The sequence below is a fragment of the Schistocerca americana genome, chromosome 4, assembly GCF_021461395.2.
Source record: "Schistocerca americana isolate TAMUIC-IGC-003095 chromosome 4, iqSchAmer2.1, whole genome shotgun sequence".
Lineage (NCBI taxonomy): Eukaryota > Metazoa > Arthropoda > Insecta > Orthoptera > Acrididae > Schistocerca > Schistocerca americana.
The window spans coordinates 131,859,539-131,881,314 of record NC_060122.1 but is presented as its reverse complement, the minus strand read 5'-3'; the positions used below and the strand labels follow the sequence as shown (position 1 = coordinate 131,881,314).

The 21,776-nt window shown below is 40.6% G+C and overlaps 1 pseudogene; it reads right to left on the bottom strand.

Annotated features, from left to right (window-relative positions):
* Positions 1–12,856: 12,856 nt before the first annotated feature.
* On the bottom strand, positions 12,857–12,974 carry LOC124614564 (annotated as a pseudogene).
* Between the last annotated feature and the right edge of the window lie 8,802 nt (positions 12,975–21,776).

The window sequence follows — 21,776 nt, the reverse complement described above, 5'->3', positions numbered from 1 at the left end:
GAAATACTGAATATTCATCTGTTCTAAAAGCGTCATCAAAATTTCGATGTGTATATGTTCAGAATAAGGTATAATGAGTCAGTTTTAACACATTCAACCAATGATACACAGCTTTTTGCTTGTCATGTGTTCAGTTCCTCAGTTCCTTTTCCTTGATTTTTTCCACACATCCCCCTCCCCCCCCCCCCCCCCCCCCACGCCTTTGCTTGTAGTTCAGACTGATTAGTCTCTGAAGTATATAACAGGCTACAAAAAGGAACACTTATTTACAACAGTTTTTTCTACATAAGTTCAGTTTGCATTGACCTTCAGGATGTGACATGAACCTGTAGAAATAAGAGCAAAACAAACAGAAGTAACAACAGTTACTGCCAGTTCTTGATTGGTAAAAAATGAGGTTCTGGTGTTGTGACCTACCAGAGAGTGGCTTTTTTTGTTGACTTTTTTTTAATTTAATGTTTTAAGCCGTTACTTTAATGCTTCTTTTTAATCATAGGTATCAGTACACATACTGTCATAAATCAAGCACTGCTTATAACAACAAAAGCAGTTGTTTGCTTTGGTCTAGTGACACCAGTAACTGCACCTGGATTCCTTTATCTCACAGCAATAAAAAAGGAAGAATAATGTTTGACAGTTTTATGAAAAGGATAGTCATTCCTCACCGTATAGTGGATATGCTGATTTGCAGACACACAGACACACACACACACACACACACACACACACACACACACACACACACACACACACACACACACACACACACACAGAGAGAGAGAGAGAGAGAGAGAGAGAGAGAGAGAGAGAGAGAGAGAGACACACACACACACACACACACACACACACACACACACACACACACACACACACACACACACAGAGAGAGAGAGAGAGAGAGAGAGAGAGAGAGAGAGAGAGAGAGAGACTCACACACACACACACACACACACACACACACACACACACACACACACACACAAATCAAGAACTGGTTGTACTATTGCTACTTCTGCTTGTTTTACTCTTATTTCTACAAGATCATGTCACATCCGAAAGGTCAAACCAAACTGAACATATCTTGAAGAAACTGTTGTAAATAAGTGTTCATTTTGCCTTGGCAGCCAGAGACTGTGGTCATGTGTATGTGAGATGCACACAACTCACAAGTACATGATGACAGTCACCAAAGTAGTAAAGATGGACTATCAGACTTCCAGTGAGAGACAGGACATACAGCGGATATCTTGCCAAGAGTATAGATTATCTCTTACTATGTGGTGCCCATCAAGATGGACACAGTCTTACTTAAGGCTTTGCACATCAGATCTGTGGCTGAGTAGGCACCAACTGCATGTTGCCTCAAACTGAGTAACAGATTAGTAAAGACATAAACAGAGAGGAAATTTGTTCATGGCATAAACTTGAAACTGATATTAAATTGACAGGCTCTTTGAGCAAAAGTTTGCTCACACTTCACCAAGTGCTCTCATCGCACAGTTATCTTCTTAACTGAAGTTCATGACAATTTCTGTTCATCAGCATGTTTGAGAATTATTCCCAAACAAAAAATTCAAAATACAAAAATTTATAGCAACAGCATTTGAGTCTGACTGCAGAATGGTTCTATTGCTGCCAGTGTACTTTTAGTATAAGGAGCATCAAGGTAAGATTACAGAAATAATGGCTTGTACAGAGGCACACAAACAGTCATTTTTTCCTTGCTCTATTTGTGAGTGGAAGAGTTAGTGGCTTGCGCAGTATCTATGCAGATGTAGATGTCTTCCTTTAGCAGTTGAGAGTACTTTGGAAATCAGCTTACAGGATCATGTTGCATAACCAGCAGTTGAACTGCCATATGGTGCAGAGGAGGCTGTGATATAGGTGGCTATTCTGTAAAATCTTGATTGATGGCACCACATGAAGTGGGATGAAGATGTGATGCATCATCCAAGATCGCTGTATGGGGAGGTCATGCAAGGGGCATAGGGGGTGGGGGGGGTGGAAGGGATAGTGAGGTGCTGCTCACGTGTTTCATGACACAGCAGACATGGATGAGAAAACTACTTGTAAACATGGATGGAACAACCGTGGTTATTGAAGGATGAGTCTGTAGGTTTCAATGCCGATTGCTAACTTGCAGCATGAATCTGGTATAATTGTCCTGCTTCTGCAGTGGGCAAGATGTGGTAGATGCATTGAGATGAAAGGTTGGGGTATGAATTCCTGCATCAACTGGTGTAGGTCATGCTCTGGAGTGGCATACGGTGGTAGCCAGCTTATGCTGCCATTAGGAATGGAGCTTACACATGTGGATCCTGCCATTGTGGTGCAGACGAGGTTAAGTTTTTTGCATGAAGACTGGCATGGCATGTAGTTACACAATCAAGTGAAGCTGGCCTTTTAATGTTTAGATTGCCTTTGCTTCAAAATCTAAATTTGATATGTAGGTATGAAAAGCAGGATCCAAAGCTCTAGATATTAGGTGATCCATTGAAGTCCAATAACGAGTAATGGTAGTACAAAAAATTAAATTAATAATTCATGAAAAAATAAACAGATTCAATAGTGATATGAGATGGCACTACTATAGATATAAAATTCACTTTACTGTTGAAGAAACATATGTGTTATAACATCAAGTTTAACACATATATTTCAGAATGATGCAACACATATAAGTCACAGAGTAAGTTGACAAGCAAGACATGTGTACATGTCAGCATTCGAATGAGCAGTGAGTCCCAATCTAGCGGCCGCTGCTCAGGTGGCCGCTTAGGTGGCGCAGCTGCTGCATGGCTGGCAGACAGCGCCGCACGTAGAGGACGCACGTAATTGTGCGGCGGCACTTTGAATGATCGGCGAGTCACAACACTTTTCCCCTGTTTGAATTTGTTGCAGTGGTCTTGATGGAGGTGTCCTGGAGATGGCTAACGTCCATAGGCGTTGTTTGACTCACCTTAAAGTCTCGAGGAGGAGGCTTCCCCATAGGATGGAAGTGTCCCCGGTGATAACGGGTCGAGATGACAGGAGACGTAGGGGTCGAATCTGCTGGGGCCCCATGCACCAATCTGCCTGTTGCGGCAAGTCCAGTTGATATGACAGGAGACATGGGCGATGTGTCGGCATCCGTTGGAGGAGGAGGCGAGTAGATTTGCTATGACAGAGGATGGTCCACTGGTTCCTGCATGGGCACGTCTTCTGGTGGCATCCGTTCTTGTGCTGGCATCGCGATGATGGTGAGAGGGCTGCGTTGTGAGTATTGAGAGATGCCAAGATCCCGAGCGTCAGGTAGAGCCAAAGGTGGTGTAGCGGCATTCGGAACAGGCGTTGCTGGCACACGAGGCTGAAGCTGGTCCGAATGACGCACTGCAACACCCGTGTCCGTCTGGATTTCATACAGGCATCTGACATGGTGTCTTAAGATGTGGCCCGGGCTCCATTTTGGCCACCTGCCATATCCCAGTACCCAGACGAGGTCATTGGTGGTGAACTGGCCAAGTGAAGGCACCCGCAGCTGTGAGGTGGAACGCCACAGAAGATGAAGTAGCGTGCGGGGCTGTCAGCCATGTAAGAGCTCAGCCGGGCTGTGGTCACCCATGGGGGTGAAACGGTAAGATGCCAGAAACTGGAGAAGCACATCATCAGCAGCAGAAGAAGTCAGAAGTTTCCGCATCTGAGCCTTAGATGTGAGGACCAGTCGTTCAGCCTCAGAGTTGGATTGTGGATGGAATGGCGGGGCCGTGACATGCATAACGCCGTGACGGGGCCAAAAATCCACAAATTCGGAAAAGGCAAATTGCGGACCATTATCAGTAACAAGAGTAGAGGGGAGGCCTTCCAAAGAAAAAATGCAGGTGAGAGCACTGGTAGTTGCTGTGGTGGTAGGCGACGTGCAATGGACAATGAAAGGAAAGTTAGAGTAGGCGTCAATTATGAGGAGCCAATAAGTACCTAAAAAGGGTCCCACAAAGTCAGCATGAATGCGCTCCCAGGGCTTCTCAGGCGAAGGCCACGGTGTCAAAGATGACTTCGGGGCAGCAGCCTGTGACGCACAAGGGCCGCAGGCAGCGACCATGTGTGCTATTTCAGAGTCGATGCCAGGCCAGTACACATGACGGCACGCCAGAGATTTTGTGCGAGACACACCCCAGTGCCCTTGGTGAAGGAGGCGCAAGACCGAAGCACGCAAAGACGCAGGTACCACAACACGCGGCGAAGCATTGTCAGTGGAGAGGAGGATAACACCATCCCTAGCCGTGAGGCGGTAGCACAAAGCGTAGTAGTTCCACAACGGATCAGAAGTCTTAGCAGACAGGCGATCTGGCCAACCCTTCTGAATACAGCGTAAAACCTGGGAGAGGGTAGGGTCAGAACCCGTAGGAGCCGCCAGACTGTCCCCAGTGATGGGGAACCCGTCCACAACCCGCTGCTTGGCAACATCCAGGTGGAAACACAAAAGTTCGTCCCTATCGAATGCCTGATCAGGACCCATGGGAAGGCTAGACAGAGCATCAGCATTTGCATGTTGAGCCGTTGGCTGGAAATGAATCTCATAATTGAAACGAGACAAGCCCAACGCTGAAGGCGGTGTGCAGCCTTGTCGGGAAGTGACGATGGATGAAACAAGGAAACAAGTGGTTTGTGATCTGTAACAAGATGAAATTTGGAGCCACAGAGAAAAACACCAAACTCATAAAGAGCATAAATAATGGCCAAAGCTTCTTTCTCAATTTGAGAATACTTTTGTTGGGCATCCGTGAGCATTTTGGAGGCATAAGCAATGGGTTGTTCCGAACAGTCAGAAAAACGGTGCCAAGGACTGCCCCGACCCCGTATTGAGAGGCGTCTGTGGCAAGAACAAGATGTTGGCCAGGTCGATAAGTAGCCACGCACGGGGCCTGTTTCAGCATAGTCTTCAGTTTCTGGAAAGCCACTTCACATGACGCTGACCAGTGAAAAGGCACGTTTTTACGCAACAGGCGATGCAACAGCTGAGCCACCGAAGCCGCAGACGCTAAAAACTGCAGTTCCTTAACAGATGTAGGGCGAAGAAGGGCATCGATTGCAGTGACAGTTTGCTGAAGCGGACGAATACCATCCCGAGAGAGTTGAAACCCCAAGTACGTGATAGATGCCTGAAAAAATTGTGATTTCTGAAGATTACACTTAAGACCGGCAGTCTGTAAGGCATGAAAAAGTGTGCGGAGATTTTGAAGATGTTCTTCAGTGGTGGAGCCAGTGACAACAATGTCGTCCATGTAATTGAGACACCCAAGGACAAGGAGGAATAATTGTTCCAAGAATCGCTGAAAGAGAGCAGGGGCGCTAGCAACCCTGAATGGCAAGCGTTGGTATTGATAGAGGCCGAAAGGCGTGTTAAGGATCAGAAACTGCCGGGAAGCAGCGTCGAGAGGAAGTTGATGATATGCTTCTGACAGGTCAATTTTAGAAAAAATATTGGCCTTCAGCAAGTTTAGTGAACAGTTCTTCAGGACAGGGCATAGGGTAAGTGTCGATGAGGCATTGAGCATTTACAGTGGCTTTGAAGTCGCCACAGAGACGAATATCATCATTTGGCTTAGCCACGACAACGATAGGGGAGGACCACTCACTGGAAGTGACAGGACCAAGACCCCTAAAGTAGTGAGACGATCCAACTCCCGTTAAGGGCCACAGGAATGGGCCGAGCCCGAAAAAACTTCGGCCGGACAGTGGGTTTGAGAGTGATATGAGCTTCAAAGTCGTTTGTACGGCCTAACCCAGGAGAAAAAAGGGACGAAAATGTCGTCGACAAGGAATCCAGTTGAGCATAAGGAATAGCACCAGAGACAATATTGACAGAGTCATCTATGGAGAACCCAAAAACGCGAAAGGCATCGAAACCAAAAAGATTTTCTGCGTTGCTCTCGTCGACCACAAATATGGGAACAGTAAGAATGACGGATTTGTAAGATACCTCAGCATTAAACTGTCCCAAGAGAGAAATCTTCTGTTTATTGTACGTCCATAATTGCCGAGTGACAGGTGACAGGAGTGGAGAACCCAACTGAAGATACGTCTGAGAATTAATTACAGTGGCAGCAGAACCGGTATCCACTTGCATGCGAACATCTCGACCAAGGATTTGGACAGTGAGGGATAACTTCCCTGAAAGGGAAGAAGTGCAATTGACAGACAACACAGAATCAGAATCAGCGTCATGCTCATGAACATCATGTATGCGGTCGGATTTGCAAACGGAAGACACATGACCTTTCTTTTTGCAATTGCGACACACAGCCCAACGTTGGGGACAATCCTCGCATGAATGCTTCGTAAAACACCGCGGACATGAAGGAAGTTGCCGGGGGTTTTGCTGCAGTTTCTTAGCGGGTTGTTTACAGCTAGGCCGAGGCTGCGCATAGGAGCGCACTGCGGTCACCTCGGCCGGCAGGGACGCGCCGCACGCGTCGTCAACAGCGCACAGTTGTTGTATTTCCCGACATCACCCCCACGCCTCTATTTGCGCCCCAGCGGCGCGAGAAATTTCAAAAGACTGCGCAATGGAGAGAACTTCATCTAGAGTCGGATTCGCCAACTGAAGGGCACGTTGCCGAACTTCTTTGTCGGGCGCCGACCGGATAATAGCATCCCGTACCATGAAATCGGCATAGGATTCTTTGTGAACGTCAGTAACAAATTGACACTTTCGACTGAGGCCGTGAAGTTCAGCAGCCCAAGCGCGATAGGATTGATGTGGCTGTTTTTGACAACGATAAAAGGCAACACGAGAGGCTACCACATGCATTTTGAAAACAGACAGACAGAAGTGAGCACATTTCAGCAAAGGACAAAGACGCAGGATCCTTCAAAGGAGCCAATTGTGACAACAACCGATTCATTTGAGGTGAAATCCAGGAAAGGAACAGAGACTTACATGATTATTCGTCCGTGACGTGAAATGCCAAGAAGTGCTGTCGAAGACGTTTTTCATAATCAGACCAGTCTTCCGCCGTCTCGTCGTAAGGAGGAAAAGGAGGTATAGCCAACGACAAGAAACGTCCCGCATTTGACGCCGCGACGAAATCGCGAATCGCCGCTGTTAGAAGCGTTTGCTGTTCAAGGAGATTTTGCAATAGTTGCTCGACAGTAGCCATGGAACCCTGTGAGTCAACGGTGAAAAGGAAAAATCCACTACCTCGTCGCAAATTGTTATAACGTCAAGTTTAACACATATATTTCGGAACGACACAACACATATGTCACAGAGTAAGTTGGCAAGTGAGATATGTGTACACGTTAGCATTCGAATGAGCACTGAGTCCCAGTCTAGCGGCCGCTGCTCGGCTGGCCGCTTAGGTGGCGCAGCTGCTGCATGGCTGGCAGACAGCGCCGCACGTAGAGGACGCGCGTAATTGCGCGGCGGCACTTTGAATGATCAGCGAGTCACAACATAGATATCTACAGATGAAATTTATTTGAATGTACAAATATTATATTGTCAAATTGAATAATAATTTTTTCCTGCTCTTTAAACAATGTATAGATAAATTTCAGAATCCAGTGTTAAATTATATGGTTTATTGTTTAAATGTGTTCCTTTCTGTAAGTGCAGGGAGACTGTTGTGCTGAATTATGTGGGCAACTTATATTTATAAAAGATGTAAAGATGTTCATAGCTGACATTGTACAAGTTTATTTTTTTCTTTTTATTCTTTTTTTACCCAAACACCCAAGAATTTGTATGAGCTGATCAATGCCAATTGTGATTCACTTGACATTGCAGTCAGAGGATATCAACATATTTCATATTGTGAATGAAAATTGTATCAGATCTGACTGAATATTTCTACAACCTTTTTCAGACAGTAATTAATAATATATAATTGGATCATCTGGAAAAAGTTTGAGGTAATTATTTATGTTATCTGCAAGCTCATTGACATATAGCATGAACAGCAAGAGTCTGAACACACTGCAATGGGGACACACCTGAAGTTACTTCTACAAATGTTGATGATTCTCCATCTGAGATACATGCTGTGTCCCTCCTGCCAATAAATCCTCAGTTCAACCACAAATTTTTGCTTGCCACAACATATGATTGTACTTTAAATAATGAACATAGATGTGGTACTGAGTCAAATACTTTTCGGAAGCTTGCACTTTCCTCACATGACGCACTGAAAGCTTTAAGTAGTCAGGTAGATGCTTCATTTCTTGATTCACAAAAAGCATTTGACTCAGTATCACACTTACACCTACTGTCAAAAGTAAAGTCATGTGGGGCATTAAGTGAAATCTGTGACTGAATTGAGGAGTTTTCCGTAGGGAGGATGCAGCATGTTATTTTGAATGGAGCGTCATCATCAGATATAGAAGTAAACTCAGATGTACCCCATGGAAGTGTTTTGGGACTCTTGCTGTTTGTTTTGTAAAGTAGTGATCTTGCAGACAATATCAATAGCAACCCCAGACTTTTTGCAGGTGTTGCAGTTATAAATAATGAAGTACTACCTGAAAGAGGGTGCACAAATATTTAGTCAGATCTCAATAAGATTTCAAAGTGGTGTAAAGATTGGCAACTTACTTTAAATGTTCAGAAATGTAGAATCGTGCACTTCACAAAATGAAAAAAATGTAGTATCTAAGGACTATAATATCAATGAGTCACTTTTTGAATCGGCCAGCTTGTACAAATCGTGGGTCTAAAACTTTCCAGGAATATGTCATGGAATGATCACATAGGCTGAGTCATGGCTAAAGCTGGTGGTAAACTTCAGTTTATTGGTAGAATACTCAGGAATCAGTGTCTACAAAGGAGATTGCCTACTAATCACTTGTGTGACCGGTTGTAGAATACTGTGTGAGACCCAGACCAAATAGAATTAACAGGAGATACTGAATGTGTACAGAGAAGGGCAGCACAAATAGTCATAGGTTTATTTGATCTATGGGAGAGTGTCAATGAGATACTGAAGGAACTAAACTGGAGGACTGTGAAGATAGATGTAAACTATCCCTAGAAAGTCTATTAACAAAGTTTCAAGCACTGTCTTTAAATGATGATTCTAGGAAAAGATTACAATCCCCTACATATCCCTCACATAAGATCAGGAGGATAAGACTGGAATAAATACTGCATGTGCAAAGGCATTCAAATAATCATTCTTGTTGTGCTCCACACATGAATGGAATGGGAAGAAACCCTAATAGCTGATACAGTGGAATGTACCATTTGATGTAGAAGTCAAGAAATATTCAGTCTTCCTTACTGCCATTATCCGTAACTAACAGTGTATCACCTGAGAAAAGAACAAGCTGGGTTTCCCATGACCAATTTTTTTTCAGCTTCCATGCTGTTTGCCATAGTGGAGGACATTCTGTCCAAGATACCTCATTATGTTTGAGATCATAATAGGTTCTAAGATTTTATGACAGAGGGATTTCAATGATATCGGACAGTAGTTTTGATTATAACTTCTGCTGCATTTCTTATACATGGGTGTGACTTGTGCTTTCTTCCAACTATCGGACACACTCCTTTATATCCTACAGACCTCACTTCCTTGATTGTCTCGTTATTCATCCTTATATTATTTCACAACTTGGATAATTCTTGTGTATCCATAACAAAGATACAAACTTTCCATTGAAAGCTGTTAGGTGAACATCGAGTCTATGGCACTCTTTAGTGAAAGTCAGTTTCTTGTTGCAGATGTCAGTGTGCCTGTACCATAACGTGGGTCATGAGAAGAGGATGCAGTTACGCAGCCAGAGGCTACTTCTAGAGTGGGAGACCTTAATGCGGCAGGCCATCATCAACAGCTCATTGGAGAGATCTGAGCAGGGTCCGCCGTTCAAGTACAAGAAAAATGACGAGTATATTGATTTGATCTCAGGGTCTGCAAATGATGAGTTTAGTCACCTGCACTTCCGTACAGTGGTGCGTCACGAAGGCAAAATCTGTCACTCATTTGTCCTGAGGCTGCACAATAATGATGGACATGAGGAAGAAGAAGAGGAGCTGGTAAATGAGAAACAAGAAGTCACAGAAGAGCACAGGGAGAAGAAAGATGAAGAACAGAAGGCAGTAATTTGTATGCAGGAGGGTGAAGGTGAAGAGGAAGACAAAAGTGATATGGACTATGAGAATGGTGAATGTGAAACACTAGAGGAAGTAGAATGCAGTGACGAGGAGGAGGAGGAGGAGGAGGAGGAGGAAGACGAGGAGGAGGAGGAGGAGAAGGGGGGGCATGGGGACGATGAATGTGAGGAGCGAATTGAGGTGCACAAGAAGGAAGAAAGTGAAGAGCAAGATGAAAAAGGAACACAAAGCAGTGCTGAGAAAGTGGAAGCTGGAACAGATTGCAACTCAGTTTCAGAAGACAGAACTGCTGAGCAGGAGGAGGAATCTAACTGCAAAAATCTGCCACTGGGTGACAGTACTGCACGCTAAGGGGATGCACCTGGCTCTAGACAGGGTATGTATTTGTGTTCATTCAAAATTACATCTCAAATGTACTCTGTTTGTATTCTAATCAAAGTCATACCTGATCCAGGGCAGGAATGAGCATTTTTTGTTAAATGTATTTACATTTTTAAATATTAGAATATGCAAATTTCTCAATTAACTTTCAGAATGTAAAGTAGAATTAAAACAAAAATTCTAAAAAATTACAAGTAATATTTAACATAGGATAGTTTTAAGCTGGTTGACTGGGAACTACCTACTTTGATTGGCTTGTGGCCCAAACAGCTGCTGAAAACAGCCATCCACAAAAAGGTGGCCATTCACAGCCTGACCAACAACTAAGATGACTTGTTTAATGAACTGCAAACTAAAGGAAGTAGAGTAAAGTATGACAGTAAAATACCTTCCAAAAACAAAAACAAAAAAAGTCTGATTTTCCCACACACAGATGGAAAGAAAGAGCATTTCCCGCACTAACTTCCTAGTGTACTTACTGTCTGCAGGCCTGCCTTAACAATTGTAGTGATAAATGAAACAGGGATAATGGTGAGAGCACACTTTGATTTTACATAACACAAAGTGTGATGTCATAGAAAATTGAGAGGTTTTCTTGCTGTTATTCACATGAAACATGTATTACTAAAATTTTTGGATGAACCATTTTCAAATGGAGAACTTCTCTGAACTGTAATTTCTTGGCAGCTATGCTACAGCAATGTACTAAGAACTGACACAAATAAATCTTCTTTATTATTAAATTAAAACATTTTATACATATTATTGCTGGTATCTTCAATAAAATGCAAATCATTAGTGGCATATCAAAGTTGGGATGAAAACAAATTATATTTGCCAGCAGGATAAATACAGAAACAAATTATGACCTCAGCCAGAACAGAACCCTGAATCCGCACCTGTTATAACTGTTCTAGGTTAATCAATTTCTTGATCGATAACCCATTGCAAGAGAATGTCCAGGATAGGGTTGCCAACTCTTCAGTATCATCTTCTGTATTCTTCTGAATATTTGAGGGCTCCTGTCTCCCATATATCAGAAAATGACACATTAATATATTTTTCAAATCTCATTGCTGGACAATTGTTGCAATATCAATTAATCGATACAGCACAGTATTATTGATACAGTCACTACATTAATATATAGGGAACACAGAACATAACACGGTGTTGCAAGGCATGTTGCAATTATCTTGTTTCTTAGTCATTCTGTTCAGTCCGAGTTATGCAAAATGGAAGAAACCAAAACTCTGCAGAAAAAGAAAGGAAAGTACTTCTGTATGTATCAGAAGATATGGAAAGAAACTCATTTATAGGTTAATCCTGTAAAAGGAAACAATTCTAAAGCGTATTGCACCCTTTGCAAGCATGAATGCAGCATAGCACATAGTGGTAGTACAGACTGTCAGCAGTATGCCAACACCGAGGCCAACACTGAAGGACACAAAAGCAGAGTTAGGGGAAGTAAGACATCTAAGATACCCAGCTATTTTCAGTGCCTAAGTGATGGTCCCACTAATGATGAATCCATCAAAGATGCAGTGGGTGAGTTATAGTTTCTGTATCACACAGTGAGGCACAATCTAAGTTATATCAGCATGGACTGTGCAAATAAACTTGCAAAGAATGTATATACGGATTAAGATGTGACCAAAAAAAATACATTTTGGTAGGATGAAAGTAGAATCTATTTCAAAAAATGTATTAGCACCTAGAAGTGTAAGTGATTTCCTAGATGTGCTTAATGATCCAGAGAAGTGTAGCATCTTTTTTTCTGTGGCTTCAGATGAGTCGAATTTCAAGAAGAGGAAAATGTTTCCTGTAGTAGTCAGGTACTCTGAACCTTGTGTTGGCATCAGAAATGAACTATTAGATTCGTGGAACAAGCAGATGAGGATGCTAGTGGTATTCATGCTTTGACAGAAAACAGTCTTGTATCTCATTCATTAAATGTAAATAACATTTTGCCTTATAGTGCTGATAATGCTAGTGTCAATTATGATGAAATTATTGAGTGAGAAAAATAACAAAATATTTAAAGCAAACTGCACAAATCACATAATCCATAATGGTACTAAATTTGCTTCTGATGTCTTAGATGTAGACACAGAAATAACAGTTACTAAGATTTATGGACACTTTTCAGTGTCAGCATAATAAACTAATACTAAACTCCATCTGAACCGGCCATGAAGGCCCAATGGTGCCGACTGGTCACCGTGTCATCCTCAACCCGCAGGCATCACTGGATGCAGATATGGAGGGGCATGTGGTCAGCACACCGCTCTCCTGGCCGTATGTCAGTTTATATGAGACCGGAGCTGCTACTTCTCAATCTAGTAGCTCCTCAGTTTGCCTCACAAGGGCTGAGTGAGCCCCGTTTGCCAACAGTGCCCGGCAGACTGAATGGTCAACCATCCAAATGCAAGCCCAGCCCAACAGTGCTTAACTTCAGTGATCTGACGGGAACTGGTGTTACCACTGTGGCAAGGCTGTTGGCTGTCAGCAAAATCCAGGAAAGAATTAAGATCTTTTTTTAATTTTATTGGCACTGATTCGTGTGCAATTTTAAGGCATGTGCCTACTAGGTGGCTGTCCCTCACATCAGCTTTTGAAAGGCTAATAAAGAACTGGGGGCCAATAATAAGTTATTTTCAAAGCACAAATGAAACATCTAACACTTCAAAATTGTATTTTAGTGATGAGGATCCAAGCAAAATTTTAATTCTGGAAGCATAGCTTCAATTTTTTTTCTTACATTGGAAACATTATTTTGGAAACCTCAAAAATCTAGAGATTTCAGATTTAACATGGAGTCTTGTCACATCATTGAAGCTTTGTCAAATAAAATTTTGCAAAGGAAAGAGGACTTGACTTTTGGAAGCAATACACATAAGACTTGAAATCGATTAGATCCTGTCAATCAGAAAAGAATTCAAAATAATTTTGTTGAATTTTATGATACCTTTCATACTTACATCATAAAAAATGTAAACATTTCTGACAATGCTATAATTCAGTCCTTGCTCCCACTGTCCCTAAAGAATTCAGTTAATTTTAATGGTTTTAGAACCGGCTTACTCATATTCAGGTAGACATAAATGAGGATAACCTGCACAATGAAATTTTGGTCTTTGAAAAATGTAATAAATACAAAAATTGCCACCAGTGGTAGCACAATTGAAAAGTGGGTATCCATGATGACTGAGCCTGAGGCCAAAGGAATTATAGCCAAGAAGATAAATATGATTCTTGGCTTTTTTTCTCTGATGAATGGCAAATGGTCTGATGATAGGAACTGTTGCAATATAGATTTAATGAAAGCTGAACAACAAATAAGTGTTAATTTTTGTTACACACATGATAAATTTGTCCAATTTGCAAAGAATGATAGCAAACCTCAGACTGCTGTCAAAAGTGTAAACAAACGTAGTCTTGGTAAAAAATTCTGTAGACCTTCAGGATATAAATGTTATGAAGAAGTTTTTTTGGTTAGTCAGTGCAATAAAACTGTTTTAAGATTTAAATAAATTGTGTCTGGATATTAATTTTGTCAGGTCCTAGTTTCCCTTATTTCGACAAAAAAGCAGGAGGGTGTTAGGGACGGTGGGGGGAGGAGATACTCATGTTAGTTTTGAGGTGAATGCCAAAATAGGTTTGAGGTTCCATGACAAATAAATCTAGTAGGAAGCAAAATGGTGGCATGTATACAAGTTGTTGAAAATTGCTCTATAAACTTATAGTTTTTATCATCATTGGAGTGTCGCTCATGTGGTGAAAAAGTGAAAACTGGTGTTAGAATGTGTCCAGCAAAACATATATGGTATCACTCATGCTGGTTTGCAAAAGTAAATTGCAATTATGTATTTTCGCGTGACTGTAACCATCTGTATAATGGTTGAGAAGCTGCCACAGAGATATGTAATGCTGAACTCAAACTAAATGTGAAAAATGAAGTTTACAAAGACCTAAAAGCAGTTAGAAAGATCATTAAAATATTAGAGAACATGATTCAGCTTGTTCTTACTGAACCTGCTGAAACATCAGTATTTCGCCAATAACATCGTATACTGCCAACAGCATGGAAAATGAGGTAGGCTTAAATATTTACTCTGATAGCCATGGATGCAGTATAGCGGAAATTCTTAATAATCATTCTGACTTAAAAGCCTCCAGTAGTGTAAAACCAGGTGCTCCAATGCAGGGAATTATAAAGGACTTCCTAAAAGACAACAAAAAAAGCACAAATCGTTATCTCTTCTCATTGGAGGTGCCAGTGACACGTACAGGAATGAGTTATATTGAATGCTTATCACAACTTAAGCAAATTCCTGGACAATACTAAGAAGCAGAATGTGATTGTCACTAGCATGCAAAATGTATCCAAATTCAAACTGTATACATTTTCTTAGAGGGAGTGCTTCATGAAACATGGGATGCCTCTGAACAAAAAGGGCAAGAAATTTTCATGTGGGAAAATCAGTGAAATGTTGAAGAGACTCAACAAACATTGTAACAGCATGTCATTACCATCAGCTTCAACAGCCCATTCTTCCAAGCATAAACACTTATCAAATACTCCTTCCATTAAAGACACAAAAGAAGCAGTGCCCAAAACCCTATGTGAGGAAGGGCAAACTGTGATGAGCACCATACCTCCATTAGTTTTAAAGCAAGCACCGGCAGAACTATTTCCACAAAAATACTAAAACCATCAGAAACAATTAAAACAGCAACAAAAAAACAACAACAACACAAGCAGCAGCAGCTTCATCAACAGCAGAGACAACTCTGACACCAGCAGCAGCCTCAATGGTAGCTGGACAAACTCCTGCAGCAGTATCTCCACCAAAAGTGGTAAAAACATCAAGAACAGTTACAGTAACAACAGCAAATGCAGTAACAGCTCCAACAACTGCAGCGCTAGCCCTAACACCAGCAGCAAAATCAACAGCAAGAGCAACAAAACCATCTTTAGCAACAGGAGAACCATCCACAACAGCAGCAGAATCAACTCCAACATTAGCAGAACCAGCACTGTCAACTAAAAAACTTCAGACAGCAGACAGAAGCCAGTGCCTCCATCCCATCTAAATGATTTTTTACTGGAAACCAGAAAGAGAAGGAAGCCCACAAGAGAAACAAAGATATGACCTTATTTAATTTGGAAAAGCAGAGAAATCTACAACAAAGTATTTACGACTTTAAATAAAATAATCCACCAGAATGTACAGGGCCTGAGAAATAAATATCAACAATTTAGATGTATTTGTAAATGAAAGTGTGGCTGACTTGCTTACTATTAGTGAATACTGGTTATCTGATACCAAATTAGAACTTTTTAAACCTCTAAACATGGTACTACATGGTGGTGCATGATATGTCACCTGATTGAATTTTTATCCTACAAGTATACTATTGGGGCAATACCTTTCAAATTGTGTGCTCAACTTTGTGCACTTCATAGAAATTATGCCAGATGTCACTGTGAGTTCATTGCTTTTGTTGTGAGTCCACCATTTCAGTTTGCTGTGATGGTGGACAAATAATGGTTGACCATCACACAAAAGACAAAGATTGTGTTACTGTTCACAGTGATGAACAGTGTTACATTGACACAGAGAAGGTTTTGTGCTCATTTCAGCACAGGGCGGGCTCCCAGTCCACAGGCAATATGCCGATTACATCAAAAATTTGAAGGTACTGGATCTGTTTTGGACTGTCAGAGGCCACATGCACATACCGTATGTTCGCCGCAAAACTTTGAAGCAGTTAGAGTGGCTCTGACTTGTAGTCCAAGTAAATCAACAAGAGAGTCAGTGCCGAGTTGGGAATTCCACACCGATCTGTACAAAGAATTGTCCAATCTGACCTTCACTTGTATCCATATAAGATGACTGTGGCACATAAGCTTACTGCAAGAGTTAAGGAGTGGAGACTGCAGATTGCAAGGTGGACAATCAGGCAATACCAAGAGGCAGTGCTACACAACACATGGTTTTATGATGAAGCTTATTTTTATGTGAATGGCATTGTGAACGAACAGAACATTCGTTTCTAGGTACGTGAACCTCCACAAATAATCCACATGAAAGACACCTATGGGGACAAAGTGGGTGTGTGGGTCACGATGTCAAACCATGGAATCATCTGTTTGTTCTTCTTCAATGCTACAGTAACTGGTGAATGCTATTTTCACATGCTGCAAAACCAGTTCTTTCCTCAACTCATGGCCTCATGTCTTCCATTGCAGACACAATGGTTCATGCAGGATGGAGCATGCCCCCATACTGCCAATGAAGTACTTGATTTCCTACATGAAAGACTTGGCCTTAGGGTATTGTCAAACAGATTTCCAGAATGTTACGTAGGAGGAGGAATGTGGCTGCCCCACATCCCAAACATTAACCCATGTGACTCCTTCCCTTGGGGGTTCCTTAAAGAGAGAGTCTACCACAGAAAACCCAAAAATGCAGTACAACTTAGGCACATCATTGTGGAGTTATGCCGCACCATTCCAGAAAATTTGTGTCGGAGAGTCGTCAGAAATGCATGTGTGCGACTTGAAGAAGTTGTAAACCAAAATGGCAGTCATATTGAATATGTGATTCATTAGGTTGTATTTCTAAGCTGTATTCTTTACTTTTGCATCAATATATTACAAATCTTGTCAACAACAAATGTATTATTCATGGAACAAATCAGGTGACTTATCATGTGCCACCCGGTAGCTCATAAGTTTTGCAGATCTTCCGTCAGAGATGGGTGTGTGTGAGTGTATGTAAAAAGCACATTTGATTTTAATCCTGTAAATGTAAGTAAATATTCATTAGAAGGGACAATTGCATTATGTGCAGCTTGTATAAAGACACCAAATGATGAAATTTATGTTATATGTTTATATAGACCACCAGGTGGAAACTTTGAAGTTTTCATAACAAAGTTTTGTGACATGATAGAGAATGTTTCCATATTACACAAGAATAAGTTAGTAATTATAGGAGATTTCAACATAACTGTATTAACAGATAAGTTACACACTAGACTATTCAAGTATACTCTGCATGAATATAATGTAATATACCTGATCAACACTGCGACCTGAGAGACTGAAACATGCCAGTCTGCAATAGATAACATAATCACTGGTATTCATCTTTATGATCTTACATCTTCTCTTACTATAAGTGCTTTGTCAGGCCACCACGCAATAGAACTAGGTGTGAACATAAAAAAGGTTCCTACACACAGTTGCTATAGATATATTAGGATGAATACAGACCAAAATATAATTAATTTGAATAACATGGTAAGCAATGTGGATTGGACCAGTATTATAATGACACACTGTAGTCTTCACAGGTTTGCTGTCGGATCGCATCGTGCAAATTCCACAATATTTCCTCGGAGCAACTGTCTGACATCTTCAGTTGGTTCAACCCTGCTAGTGACTAGGTACGACTGATGGTATCTGCCCATCGATACCCTGTTTCTAGAACATGCATGCGAAGAATGCACAGGTGTGGAAATCATGCATGCCAAAAGATTTGCAGTTAGATGGTGCCATAATCAAACTCCCTATGCAAAAAATCACAAAGCGGCTCTCCTGCGTGTGAGCTGTATGCTGCATTTGCCAACGGTGTGGCCATACATTACTAACTGATGGCCATACTAGACCAATGTTGTGATGAGCCTGTTATCGAAGAATCTTGATTTTTGTGTCATTATTTAATAGCAGCCAATGTAGGCTTCCAAGCTGAGCTCAGTTGAAATCCCATATCCATGTTGATGAGATTATTAGCAGTACAGATATATATTGCTTCCTTAATGATGCAATCCAAGAAAGATGATGCCAGGGATAAAACTTCCATCTTTTCATAAATCATCTGATGTCCTGTATTTAGACAGTGAACCGCAATTGCCGACTTTTCCAGTTGACGAAGGCGTGTATGACGTTGATGTTCATCACAGCATTTTTGTACTGTGCAGCATGTATGGCATATACACACTGACCCACATTGGCAAGGAATCTTGTACACAACACATTTCCTCAGGCCAAGATCATCCATAACCAAACCCAACAGGTTTCTCAGTTTAGCAGATGGTTGAAAGGCACACTTAATTCCATATCTTCCGAGGACTCTCCTGATTCTTGATGACAAGGCACCAATATATATAGCAGAAAGGCCAAAGTGTTGGGTGTCTTTGTATCTTTATTCTGCTCCACTGATTGAACTGATCTGGGCCTGAATCCATTACGTATCTCTCTCTCAGAATAGCCATTTTGTCAGAACACTGTCTTCAAATGCTGTATTTCACTCAACAGGCTTTCAGAATCAGATACCATGTGTGCTCTATGAACTAACATACATAATGCACTACCGCCTTGTGCAGGATGATGGCAGCTTGTGGCCTGCAGATATAGATCAGTATGCATTGGTTTGCGGTAGACACTGTGTCTCAAGATTCCATCTGCTTTCCTTCATACCAAAACATCAGGAAAAGGTAAAGTACCATCTTTTTCCACTTCCACTGTGAAGTTTATATTCAGATTGAGTGAATTCAGATGCTGCAGAAATGTAGGTAGAACATCAAGTAAATGTAGCCACACCAAAAATGTATTATCCACATACTGCAGAAAACAAGAGGGCTTGAGAGTGGCTGACTGTAGTGCTTTTTCTTCAAAGTCCTCCGTAAAATAATTGGGCACCACAGGAGACAGAGGGCTTCCCATGGTGACACTGTCCACTTGTTCAAAATATTGGTCATGAAATAAGAAGTATGTTGAAGGAAGCACGTGTTTAAATAATGCTACAATGTTCCTCTCAAACTTGTTACTAATGAGCTCCAAAGAGTCCTGCAAAGGCGCTTTGTAAATAAAAATATAACATCAAAACTTACTAAGAGATCCAATGATTGCAATCTAAGAGGTTTCAGGTGATCTATGAAATCTTCAGAGTTTTGAATGTGGTGGTCGCACTTGCCTATGAGAGGTCCCAATATTGATGTCAGGTATTTGGCAAAAAAAAAAGTAGGTTCTCCTATGTTACTTACAATGGGATGTACGTACTTAAGATGATCTTTATAGCAGTAAACAGTAACAAAACACTTAATAAAGAAACACATGAACACAACACTAAAGGGAGAGAGAGACCGCACAACATGTCTCACAGAACCACACTGTATGAGAATGGCCCTCACTATGCATACAGGCATAAAACTACTGAATTGCTTCCATCCTAATATCTCCCAATTGCCCATTATAGAACTAAAAAAAATTAAAATTATGGCTACTAAACAATCCTGTGTATTCAATAAATGAGTTTCTAGATTTAGTACACTTGTATGATGGAAGACATCTACCTAAAAATATATGACTCTCAGATCTAAGACTGTGTTACAAACCGTAAATATTTGAATCTCATATTTGAAGACTGTGCCACAAACTGTAAATTCTTTAATCAATGTATTGCAATAGCAAATTGGTTTTATGTGTAGTCCATATATGTTACATTGTTCTCTCAACTAAGTTTAGAAACAGTGTAGATAATAATGCCAGGCAATAATATGTAACTCTAGTAAGTAAGACTCTGACTTATCCAGAAGACTGGAACAAAGAAAACGTTTTTTTGTAATCAGTTAATGTTGGATCAAAATAAATAATGCTATAAGCCAATACACATTACATATTTAGTCTCAGTCAACACATTTTTATGCCATTGGTGTGGTGGTTTGACTGTTTTGTTATTTTGACTGAGAGCATTTAGACTGAATATAATATCTTCTGTTTTACTGTCATTTTTTTGGAGTACGTACGCCTGAAACTAAGTGGTACATCTCTCCAACACTACCATCATAATGTGGTGTACATTTCCAAGACAGATGAGATGACTGCTGTGTCACCTCAATAGTTCACATTGCAGAACTGTGGGTACATCATCTGTATCAATACTGTACAACAAAGATCCAAGAACAGATCTTGTGAAATTGGGTGAAATCCGTGCTTGTGGCTGTAACTATACTTCTTAGAACTAATGCTTTACAAGGAATCATTTTATAAGTAGGAGAAAATCTCAATTTTCATTATTATTTTCCTGATTGACTAAATTGCATTGGTCATAGAGGATTGTTTTCTACTCCATAGGGGCAAAGTTTTCTGATGAAAATATTGTGGGGCACTATAACAGTTGTGTTCCTTAGATCCAATGTTGTTGCAAAAATTATTTATTATTATTGGAAGCATTTGTGCACCTTAGTTATCATGCTTTCAACTGCTTGGACTGTAGAAAGGCTGGACCAGAACTAGTATTATAAGGAGCGAAGTATATCATTAGATTCAAATATTGGTTTACCTATTCATGCACACAGTATTCAATTGTTTTTGGTACTGCAGGTGTAAGTGATGTAGGTCAATAATTATCTGTAGGTGCAACATCTCCTTTCTTGTGAACTAGTTAAATAACAGATATTTTCAAACATTCTGGAGATGTTCCTTCATTTAAAATCTTATTAATTGTTTTAGCCAATATGATTACAATACCTTTTGAGGTATTCAGTTACATACTCTGAGAGGTCATAATAGTCCACTTCTCTAGGTTTACTGAGCTTAGCTACTGATAATCTTCTCTGTCATTAGTCCTGTGAAAGTCGAAAAGCTGTTACAGCAGTGACTAGTTTCTTTCACAGCAGCTATGGATTCTGTATTTGTCTTTTACCGTCGTAGAGAAGTAGTACTTGCGGCTGTAACTATGTGTCTGAAACTGCAGTGCTAATGTTATTAACGTTTTACAGTCTTAGGTCTTGAATCATAATAGCCAATATTACTCCACACCTCTTTTAAAATTTTAATTTTCTTTGGTGCTAAATAGTTTGAACACACTTCTAAATTGTACTTTTTCCTGTTGTTCTTATAGTTTTGCATAAAAATGCTTTAGTTTAAATACTGGTAATTATTTTTAGAAAATGTATTACAGATTATTCACAGAAATAGAGGAACAGTTAAATTTCCTTAAAGTTTATATATGCAGGAACAGAGAGAAATTAAATACATCATTCTAAAAATTGCTGTAAATGTATTCCATGTATACCATAATGAAAGGTTCCTTTAACAAAAAGTCTAGTTTGTGGACACACAAATTCATGTTTTGATGAAGGTATTTTTTTTCAGAGGATCTCTCACATTTGTATACTGCATGGAAGTAGAATATCTGATTACCTGTACCATTTCTTCAATTTTACACCTCCAGTAAGTCCTAAAGTCTTTCTTTGCACCACAAAATTCTTTGTATTCAGGCATGTAATG